Raw genomic sequence first — 12,165 nt, 5'->3', positions numbered from 1 at the left:
ACACTGAGCTCTGTGTTCCTGCATTCTGCCTACATGCCTATTTTCTTACATATAATGCGATGTAAGATGTCTAAAAAATGTCTGCATTAAATCTATTTAATTTAGTAGTTTGAATAAGTCTTTGTTACTTAAGGGGCAGCAAGAAAACACACTTGAATCTCTATCTCTTTATAGCACGTTCAAATACTCCTTAATACTCTTCCAAACTGTTTTGCCAGTTATGTTGTGATGGCAGTGACATTGCCTGAATGGATTACAGTCAGAGGTACAGTTTATAATGAATGAAGTTAACAGCAACAGAGTCACCGGGTGGTTGAGCTGCATGGTGGGTGAACAAAGCCCACAACTGTCACACATGACACCGAGGTTTGTTTCCTCAATTATGAATTATGAAAGAAGAGCAGTTTTATTTATGGCATTGAAAGATTGTGGTTTGGGTTCAATCTAAGTCAAACTTAAGGGCTGAATCAGGGATTAGACATTTGATTAATACAAAAATCTAACCCAGAAATACGTAACATTCAATTTGCAAGGTGTGTAGCAGCAGTAAAATGGTGTCGATGGAGTGGCTGAACAAGACAATGTGGAGATAGACTTTCATATGACACTGTGCAGTAAAGAAAAACTTGTACTTCTATCTGCATTCAAATAATATGACTTAACACTTAAATTGGTATTAAACAGGAAGTGAGAGTTCAGACAGGACGTCACTATATTACATACAGTGCGTATTAAGTCTAAATGCAGGTAATACAATGTTGTTCTTATCTCCATGTGGAGTTTGAACGTTTATAAAGATGGACAACAGTGCACCCACTGCTAGAAATAAGCAAAAATACCCCGGATGGGAACACAGCCTTCTTGCACAGATGACATCATTTGGGATGGAGCCCTGGTAGGGAGGTCCCACTGATGCACATGCTTGACCAATCGTCTCAGCTGTCAATCATTTTAACAACCACCGGTGCAGAAAGAGATACCTAGAATGACAGACAACTCATCTTTAAGAAAAAAGTATTTTGTGTGACTTTTTAGTTTGATCCATGTCCCATCCCTTAACATAGAGGAGGCAGGATATCTGACCTTTACCCTTCAGACACACAATTTGTAAGGTGAGAAGTTCTACTATTCAATTTCCAATCGATGGGACAAGGTATATTTTGTCTTTTATGCACAGCTCTAGTTTTCATCTGAAGTTGTGTTTCAGTAATTTTAGTATTCATTGAAGGAATATATTTTTCTTTTTGCCTCTTAAATCAATTCCTCAGTACAATATCTGCCACTTTCAAAGCCTTTTCTTCCCCAGCTCAGTGAGAACTTTATCACTTGATGCTCTGCGGGTGGTGTATTGAGGCTTTGTGACAGTGGCCTCCTGCTGATCAGTCAGAAGAGCCTAACAATCACAGCAGAGCTGCGGGAAATTGCATGTCGGGATTATTATTCATTGTGGGTTCATTTTTACAAGCCACTTGTTTCACATTCGACATAGTAATTTAGTCTATATGAAATATATTTATGCAGATTTAAAGGCATGATTTTAGCTTCCAAAGCCAGTACAGGGTAACTAATAATCGCGTTGCTCACTGTTCACTGCTCACCTCACCGATGAGGTGTTGCAAGAGCTTCTGAAACAACAGGCAGACAAAAAAAAATCATTATGACCTGTCAAATTTTTTTATTGGGGTCGACAGTGATGAAGAACAAGAAGTCACATGAAGCACTCTGTATACGGTAAAGAAGAAAGTCGGTATTAAACATGGAGGCCAAAGATGTGAACATTTATGGTTTAATTTTTCTCCTCATATGTTTTAACACGCAGACCGTTTACAGTACGACCCCTCAAGTTTAGATACATACAGATGTGTCACCCCAAATACTACCTCAATGTCCCTCCACTGAATACCTCTGTCGCAGCTGTCTTCCATTTTTTCACCAGATCACTCCTGCCAGCCCCTTCACCTGTGCAACATTATGAGGAATGTTGATCTACAGTGACACAAAGGTCGCACTGAGTTCGGATACAGGTCACATACTCTTCAGACTGAGGTAAAAAAAGAAAAAATGATTGGGGCCACTTGGGCCCACTGTGTGAATGCAGTCAGAGAATGGTTCTGTGCCACTGATTTCACCTGAAGAGCTCTGACAGAGCTTTCTGTAGGTTTAGTCTGCTATATCACGCTCAGGGGCTAAATAAAGACATTTGCTATTAGTTCAGACAGATCAGTGACCATCACTCGTCATGGGGCCATAAGATCCCATCCTCATCTTACATTGCTCTGGGGCACGGCACTCATGAAACACTGACATTTACTTTGAGATCTTGCTGTGTTAAAGACAAATGTTTGAGTGTGTTAAGAGAAGTGTACATTTATACATTCTTATTCCCTCGACGTTCCTCCACTCTGGATTCTGATCCATCCAGCTGTTGTATTCTGCTGCAGCCATGTCACCATCAGCAACACGAACAGCATTCATTATTAATAAAGTACAAAAATGAATAAAAAACATTATAAACAGCAGGATGTCATTTTCCCTAGGGTGAGTTCTACTTAGTGATTTTTGTAATTGGAGTCTGTAGAGCAGAGGTGGAGAAGCTTTTTCCTCGGTGCATGGGAACATGTAATTATTATTATATAACTCAAAATAAAACGAGAAAATGTGAGGTTTCCTCAAGTCATGGGTTAAATTTGTAAAAAAAATTATATTATTTTCTACAATGGTAAGATTCCATTGTAAGGAACTCTATGGGGGCTTGATAAAGGTCTCAGTCAAATACATGAAGAGATAGAAGAGATGATATGAACTATCCTGTAATGTTTTATTTGTAAGATATATGACTGATGTGAGTAAGAGCTCACCAGGCTGCCTTGTCATTCTGATACAGCTGCTCCTGAGGAATATAAGCTGTTTTCAGACAGTAAAATTCAAAAGTCGGGATGCACCCTGGACAGGTTACATCCCAGGGCCGACATGAGCTGCCCTCAGATAATGTCCAGACATCCACCAGAGGGGCTGTATGTGAAAACACTAATGGCAGGTTCAGAGGCTCCGGACATTCTCCAGAGTTTTACCCCAGGTAATATGTCCGGAGAATGTCCAAATGAACCCGTGTGAGAAACCAGCAAGAGATCCTCTGAAGGATTCACCTCAATTGAGTGGGTGAGTCGAAGACATTTCTAATACGTGACAGATGCTTATCTACATTTTACAAGGCGACTGGCTAACATCCCAGATTTCGAAATGCAAATAATAAAGGTAATAAACAATGCAGTTTTGAACACGTTGGAAGTTTTGTCTTTAAATCATGTAGAAGAGAACACCACGGGGTTGACACAGCGGCTGGGTAGATTTAAGGGTTTGAAGAATGGGTGAACTCATCTTTGATGTGTCAACTGCTAAACCAGCCGCTGGGACACACACTTTATATTTACGGTCTATGGTTACACAAAGATACTCATCTGCCAATAAATAACCCAGAGAAACAGGCAGTGAAACTGAAACGTCAATGACTTGGCGTGAGTCGTGAGTGAAGACAGGATTATTTTTCTCAGCGAGTCTTGGAAACGTGTTTCGTGAAAAATTTCCATCTGCGATGTGAGAAGCTTCTGTTGAGGCTGTCAGTGGCATTACAATGGTGCTGCTCCAACAGCTTCAGAACACCCTCATGAATATCAACAGACTGTGAAAAGACCATTGTTATTCTCATGAGTACATTTCTTGCCTTGGCCGGCTATTTATGACAATAATTTCATTCAGAAGATGACAAAGTTTTAAGGGGATATAATGAATTAGACATGTGTTGCGACCAGACGGCCTGCATTTAACTATTCTGCATTATCTCATGAGACCTTGTTCTCCCATATATGAAGAGGAGCAGATGGATGAGGACTCTAATCCTTCCTTCTGCTCGCTGCAATCTGTTATTCATAGAGAAAATGGGGAAGATGTTTTTTGGCATTACCCCAGAAGGAGTGTACCACAGAAAAGCTATTAGCAAATACAGGCTTTCATAATATGCCAGAGTAAAGCTGATTTGGGTTAATTAAAATGTGTTTACAGACTCTGCTGCTGTAGTGAGGACTCTCAGAAGAGAGATTTCAAAGAGAACGATCACACGATCACAATCAAAGCAGTGGAGGATGAGACTTCCTGACTTCTGATCGTTCTCATGGTTCCAGGAGTAAAAGTTCACTTCAGTTTACTCAGAGATGGAGCACTTCCATGACCTGTATCACAAGAACCCAAAATGATGAAAAACACAGTTACAAAAAAATATCTTTGATTAAAGAAAAATAATTAAATACGATTTCCAAAGAGCATTATGATGGAAAAAGCAATGAACAAGCAAAAATTTTAATTATCTCACATTCACCAAGAACATTCACCGATCAGCCTCAAAATTAAAACACACACATGCACACGCACACACATGAACACACACAGTACTGTCTCCTTGTTATGATTTCCTAGAGCCTTATAGGCCCTGTAAGTGTATTAACATGGGAAATCTCAGATCGGATCTCAGTTTGCTGCTCTATGCTCTATACGCAAATAAACATTTTGAAAGTGGTGGACAGTTTTATCTGAAAAGAGAGGACAGAAACCCAAACCCACAAAACCCTGTGGGACGATGGAGAGGTTAACCAATTTCTGAGGTACAAGCACAATGGTGGTTGATTTCAGACATGTGGGGACAGCAGTCACGGATATTAGTGGTAAATATCCACATCCCAACCCAGCATGATCATCCAAGTTAAACAAATAATGCTTTCTACTCTGGAGATTTGTCCAGGGCAAAGCACAGTGTGCCTATGAAAATATATAATTATTGAAATAATTAAAATATATGTATCATAAATATGTATATATCAGTATGTGAGATGATTTTTTTTTATTAGAGGAACAGAAGAAATAGGAGGAACTGTTTGAACAATTTTGGGAAATATGCTATTTTGTGTTCTCTGAGGGTGAAGTGATTGATTGAGTCTGTGTGGATTAGACTCAATCAATCCACTCAATCAACCCTCTTGATTCTTTTTCATTTAGTGTGAACTCAACTTTACACGTAGATCAGTCCTCTTGTCTCACTCTTGAAAAGAAAGCAAACACACATATTTCCACTAATTTCTTTATATTAAGTCCAAACTGACCACATCAGGTTTGTAAGTAGTACTGCTGTGACTGCATATAAAACACTTTGGTATCAAACTGTTATACAGCCCACGTACATCACTTCAGAATCTGTTGTACTGGTACATCACAACACAGACATGGAGCTTTCTAAGTGTCTGGCAGGAGCAGATGGTGCAGCGAGAGAACAGTGTAAAACCCTGAATAAAGTTTTAATGGTATGGAAATCTATGAATTATTGAATGGATGGATGACTCACTAACTCTTCTAACATTGTCTTCATTGCTTGTTAATTATATAAAGCTTTCACAAATGCTGCACGATGACAGGAGTTGAATTCTCCGTCTGTGGAAAAAACTGCTTGCCCTCCTCGACCACGTCTTGGCTGCGGGAATTAATGTAATTTATGAAATTGGAGAAAGATCAAATTCAACATTGTTGGATCAATGGAAACAAAGCAGCTTCTTGTGTCTCACTTTGAATCAAAGCAACGTTTTCCATTTACAAATGCAGTGCCTGTTCTAAACTTGTCGGTTCTCTTGGCCTGTGGTGATGCTCTGCAGCTAGTTCGGAATTATTTCTTGTGATTAGTGAGTCCTCAACAAACAGTTCAAAGATATGCTGTCGCTTTTTATTGTTTGTGTGCAGAGCCTATGATCCAGAAGTGAAAAGTTTATCCTACCTACTTTACCTGCAGTGAAGATTTTACGCTAAGTGTTTTTCATGAAAAGAAACAGAATTTGCTTTAATTAATTTGTGAGGCTTCTCTATAAGTTTGAATGGTTTACCTAACTGGTGTTATTTTTTTGGAGCAATCAATACAATCCCAAGTTCACAACTTGCAACTCAAATACAGCTTGATATGCAGCACTGCAGCAACAGAACCAACGTTGAGCTTTTATTTTGAAGAAAAATTGCTGTTGAGGAAGTGATTGTATGATTGGTGTTGCCATGTCAGAGATTTTTGGGTTATTTTGACCTGAAGTTTCACCCATTTGCAGGCCATTGCTGTAGTTTACCTGAGGACGTAGAAGAAGAAATGTTCTTGGTCCTTAGGCTGACTGACATGACGCTACCCCACCCCCACTGACTGTTACAGGCCACTGGTCGCCTGTTTATTCAGTTTTTGTTCAAACCGACAGATTGCATGTACAATCTGCACTGCTCTTTCAATACACATGCCAAGTGTGAGGTCAATTAGTTTAATGATTCTCGAGATATGCGTTCCACATAGAGACAGAATTAGTAGGTACATTTGTACAATTATTTTGTAATTATTCAATACATTCAGTAATAGGGTTCATTATATGTATCTATCACTACATTTCTGGGGGGTAAGAGTTGACAATAGTGGGGTATTGTAACTATACCTGCATGTGCTTACCATTTGGTAATAAAAAAAAAGCAAATACTACTCAATGCTGTGCTAGGTATGGAGCATATGGTTTTAAATGGTGATAAATGTGGAGAGCAACTCAGTGTTTGTCTGATGACTTCAGATTTTCTTTACTGGAGAGTCATCACATTATGCAAAGTGATGCTGCAGTCCTTGACTGGAATTGCACGCAGCAAAATATTCCCTCTGGGTAAGGACTATAGCAGAATGCAGTACAGCACTAAATACTTTTCAACTGGCTTATTACATTACAGTACACATGGTGCATCATAATGACTCGTAAACAGCTCAGGTGAATACCATCAGGATTGTAATGGACATTGTATTGATATGTAAGAGCAGGTTAACAGATTGTGTTGTCAAGATAAACTATGTAAGGAAAGAATGAATGAGAAGCACTGAGTAAAGGACCAATCGGCCTGGATGTTGCATTTAAAAAGTACAATGTGATGTCTTTAAATTGTTTTCTTCTAACCAATAGTCCAAAAATCATTTTATATTTAGTTTACAATTGTATAAAACAGAAAGAGAAAGCAGGGGAAGCTGGAAACTAATCGCAACTGCCTTAAAAACTTAAAGGTACAGTGTGTAGAATTTTGTGATATCAAGTGTTGAAATTGCATGTTGCAGCTGAACACCCCTCACCTCACCCTCTCCTTCCAAACATGTGGTAGCTTCAGTTGTCATAAAAACTCAAAAGGTGTTTAGTTTGTCCAGTCTGGACTAATGTTAAAAACATGGCGGCCTCCGTAGAGAGGACCTCCTCCATGTAAATATAAAGTATTTCAATATAAAGGGCCTTTTCTGGGCTTAAGAAAACTACAATTCATACAATTTAGATGAAACAAACTAGTGAAACCATCATGAGGATTATTCTACATTAAATTTCTGCCAATAGATCCCTTTCACCTCAATCTTACACACTGGACCTTTAAGTCTCAAATTTCATAAAACATCATTTAACATTAAGCAACAGTTAAGTATGTATTTCTGATTAAACTAATACAATTAATTTGAATTATTACAAATAACAACAATTAATTAGTATTGACACAACCTCTGGAAATAATCACAGAAGTCTTGATGGCTAAGTCCTCCTATTAAAAATAATATAGTTCCTAAAATCATGGTGTAGGGACACAGTAGGTGAGTGTGGGTTAACTATAGGCCCCCATAGAGTCAGCCCATGTGTGGCCTTCAGTTATATTTTTCCTTTTGGAGCCAGTGATGGTATTTCTGTGTGTTGACCTCACCCGGTCCATTATGTGACTCCATGCACAAGTTGTGTGGTTCGTGTGCTGGGTTTACTGAGAACTCACCAGAAACACTGGTTCTACGCTTTCACAATCAGATCACGCCTCCACTCCTCCTGACTTTCAATTCAAAAGAGCTAAAGAGTGGACATAAAGAGTTTACATTTGACAAGAGCGAGTCTGTCAACTGTGTCTAACTCGAGAGAAATCTGATGCACTTGTGGCATGTGTGGCAGTTTGCAGCATCCTTGACCCTGTTTGACTGCACTGATATGTGGTTGATTGTTCAACCACCTGACTGTAAAACTGACTTCTCGTGTCTTTGTAACTGCACCTTCGTTAAAATGCAGAGTGCCTGCACTTTATGTGCTTTCCGTTTATGTACAAGTCACATGGCACTGTGACATCAGTGTTTGCTTTTTGGAGATGGATGAGTTGGTGTAATACGGCTCTGGAGACAACACACAGTAACCTCTATGGAGCCTCTACATTCATGGGATCAAACAGAATAGATTATGGACTTAGGAGGATACATCTATAAAATGGATGAGCACACAGCTTGTACAAATATACATGATTTCCAGAGCATGTATCCAAGTTGACTTAAATCCTATTACTTTTCAGCTGGTGCCACCATGAGATTTACATTTCTCATTTTAAGTGAAGTGTTTTGATAACTGTTGGATGGTGTGTCATGATGTAAGGTGAACACTTTCCTGCTCCCCTTAGCATGAAATATTATCATCATCTAGTCTAAATTTCAGTTTGCCTATAGCACCAAAGGGATTATGTCAATACTAAGTGTTGTGCATGTAAGGGCAGTTTAAACTGTGACTCTATTAAAACCTGCAAAAATTTAGAAATGACTAAAAAGTGCCAAATTAGATTTTACGTTGAGTTAACAACAAAGAGACTCTTTTTGACAAAAGGAATACCACATGTAAAGCCACTGACTAAGAATTCATTTTATTGGATGCATTTCATAAATGCTCACCAGCTTGTAGTGTGATTCATCTAAACATTAAAAGAAAGTAAACTCAGTCTTCTTTGCTGCAGGCTTGGCTGATGAGTATGTACTGACCCACTGTTTTGTCTGTCTGTTGAGTTGTTGAGAAGCCTCGTCAGGGTCCAACACAATAAAAATAAATAATGCGTCTAAGTTAGTCATCAAAAGAAGATGAAAAGTGTTTTACTGTCATAAATCTTTTTTTTCAGAGCAGTCTGCTTGTGGATTTGGATCCATGTTGGCAGGCATTGGGATCAATTAGGTTAATACATCATGTACATGTAAGATCAAAGTTAATGGCCAGTTTCTTAACCATTGGGGTTGGCTTTGTGTTAACAGTTGGAGGCATTGCTCTCTTTGCAAGTTATATTGCCAGCTGTAAAACAATAAAGACCAGTCACATTCAAATCGCTTTCACACTTGAGTAACACTAGTAGTAGAAAAATTGTTTGCATAAAACTGACGGCATTACTTCTGATCCCGTGCTTATATTTGTTTTTTCAGAGGGAACTCAGGTAGAGAACAAGATGCAGATAACTAACGCTTTTCATTCTGACAGCGCTGCCATGCAGGTGCATTCCAAACGGTAAATGGTTTGTATTTATATGCACTTTTCTAGTCTCTATGACCGTTCTACAGGACGACCGCTCTACCCCTCAGCCGCAGCTGCCCAATTCCAACAGCTCAGACACTCCATCACCAGGCATCACGTCTCTCCTGGTAACATGAGAACGCTTGAGTGCTACTCAATGGACACTGAAGAAGTGCTTCTTTAATGTGGTGAGTGCTGACAAAGCAAGTGGTGAAAATGTAGCCTGTATCCTCAACAGACATTGTGCTCTGTGTTACCTGATTATGAGTGTTGAGTACCATCAGCATGTTTTATCTGTAGTACATGAAAGCCAATACTCAGGACAATTTAGTGTAGCAAAAAAAATGATCAGCTCATTCTTCTGCATTTATTCTGCAAGTACTGGCAGGTATCATTAACTGCCTACATAAGGTCAGATCATTTCTTATAGTACACTGTGATGGCTCCTAGTATGTGGAATGCTCTGGCTATGCTTAAGATTTCTAAGCCGGGGCAACTGGGACATATATTTAGATGACCTCATTGTGTACACCGCCACTTGTGAGGAGAGCATTGACAATTCATTGATCATTTGTCACTCACATTAAATTTGGTGTGAGTTTGGAAAGCCACTGTCACCTATTGTACTTGGGGGGGTTGAGGCAAAAGTCCACAGCAATATGGAATGCCCTGCAATCCATCTACTCTGAGAGCCCTTTGCAGTTTCTTAAAGGGATGGTGAAATTGAAAATGATCATTATCTACTCACCCCAATGCCGATGGAGGGGTGGGTGAAGTTTTTGAGTCCACAAAACATTTTTGGAGTTTCAGGGGTAAACAGTGTTGCAGCCGAATCCAATACAATTGAAAAAATGAGTGACCATACTGCTCGTGTGGTGTCATCCAAGTGTCTGGATTGGATTCAAAACAAGGTAATTTCCAACAAGTTTTAGGTCTAAATGTCCGCTGATATCTTCTGACGAAGTGCATTCAGGGACCCTCAGAAATACTCAGCCACTTCTGGTGGACTTTTAGGCTTAAAACACTGTGGAAATGACCTTGTTTCGATTTGAATGAGAGTGATAAGTTTGAGTATAAAGTCCCTCCTAGTCCACACACTTGTGTTTGCTGCCCCTGATCTCTCCAAACCATTCTAACAGCAGATAGATGCCAATGAGCAGGGGCCATATTGTTGCAGGAGGATGCTAATGTGGTGATCACCCAATTTGCTATATTTTATGTAAGCTCACCAAGCACAAAGTCAAATACTCCACAGCTGATAAGAAATAGATGCAATACTGTTTAAATTTGAATGATACTTTGGATCAAATTTAATTGACTTCCTCAGTAAAAGGTGATACTCACGGCCACACTCATTTGTTTTGACTGAGCACTGACAGATTATTTCAAAATGTAAGTGCTGACTTGTTTCTATTTAAATTGGCTGAGAGGGTTTGTCATAACTGAACTTTTAAAAACAATTCACACATGAGTTTTGTTGTAAAACTTACCTGTATAAAGTCATGACCATACGATACTAGTGTAGTCAGGCTCAGATAGGTTGACTTTTACTGGAACATCCTGAGCCCTTTTGATTGATATCGTCTGAAATCCCAGAATTCCATATATGAACAAAAGGCTAACACTGGACCTGAATAATGGTCATAACTGAGGAATGACGGGCATCCAGAATGTGAGAGAGAGAGAGAGAGAGAGAGAGATCTAATTTTAGAACGTTGTGATAAGCGGTGCTCCCTGTGGGACAGGGTGATATCAAAGGAATGCATGCTGACTCTGTTGCCATGGCGATCATAATTCAGCTTGGAATTTGCCTAATTAGATGGCAGGGATGTAAAAAAGAGAAATAGAAAAAGGAGTGACATGAACTGAAGTCATCATCATTACAGCAATGGGCATCAATAGCTCCTACCCAGCTGAGACACTATTCACAAGGAGTAGTGGAATGGTTATCCTCTCTCAGGGCAAGGGGGTGGAGGACAGAATCACAGCTCACTGCTCCTTCTAAACAGTCCTCATCCAATCCAGTCACAAGTTAGGAAATCCTGGCTGTATCTTATTGCCAGGTTTTGATTTCCAACAAAACAGAGGTGTAAATTCCTTCTTCCTGCAGAGACAAAAAAAATAGAGGAAGAAACTGCTGAAAAACACCAGCTCAAACATAAATGCGAAGTGCTGTAAGAAACTCGAGCAGAGACTGACGTACACATACAATAAGTCCTGAGGCAGAAATATTCCCTATGAAGCTGCTGGGTTTTCCTTCCTAACTCAAGCTTGTGCTCCCTCATTTATCTGTGTCAGGTTAATTCATATTAAAAAATGAATGAATAATTGATTCATTCATTAGCTGGATGTGACATCCAGAAGAGTTAATAAAATGTAATCTCTAAAAATGGGTCTGGGAAGATTTTCCCCGGTGCAGTAATTCATCATCTGGTTCCAGCTTTACATCATGTTATTAAATTCAGACTCAATGGTACAATATTCATCAAGTGAAAAACAGAGCAAGAGGTCTAAAGTAGCCATGTATAGTACAGAAAATAAGCTCCATTGTGTGTTTAGCCACATTTGGCTTCATGCACGGCTTCAAGGTCTCAAAACAAAAAGGTATCATAAGCGTTTGTAGAAATAGTATGAATGTCCGATTTTTACTGCCCTCTTGCTGCTGTAATGTTGCACATTTCCCACCTATGGCATGAATAAAGGATTATCTTATCTTATTTTGTTATCTAATCACAATCTACAAAATGTTCATGTATGCTATAGAATTGTATTTTGCCAGCAGGCTGCA

This window comes from Paralichthys olivaceus, chromosome 20 (genome assembly GCF_024713975.1).
Source record: "Paralichthys olivaceus isolate ysfri-2021 chromosome 20, ASM2471397v2, whole genome shotgun sequence".
NCBI classification, from domain to species: Eukaryota; Metazoa; Chordata; class Actinopteri; order Pleuronectiformes; family Paralichthyidae; genus Paralichthys; species Paralichthys olivaceus.
This window is presented reverse-complemented; position numbering follows the sequence as displayed.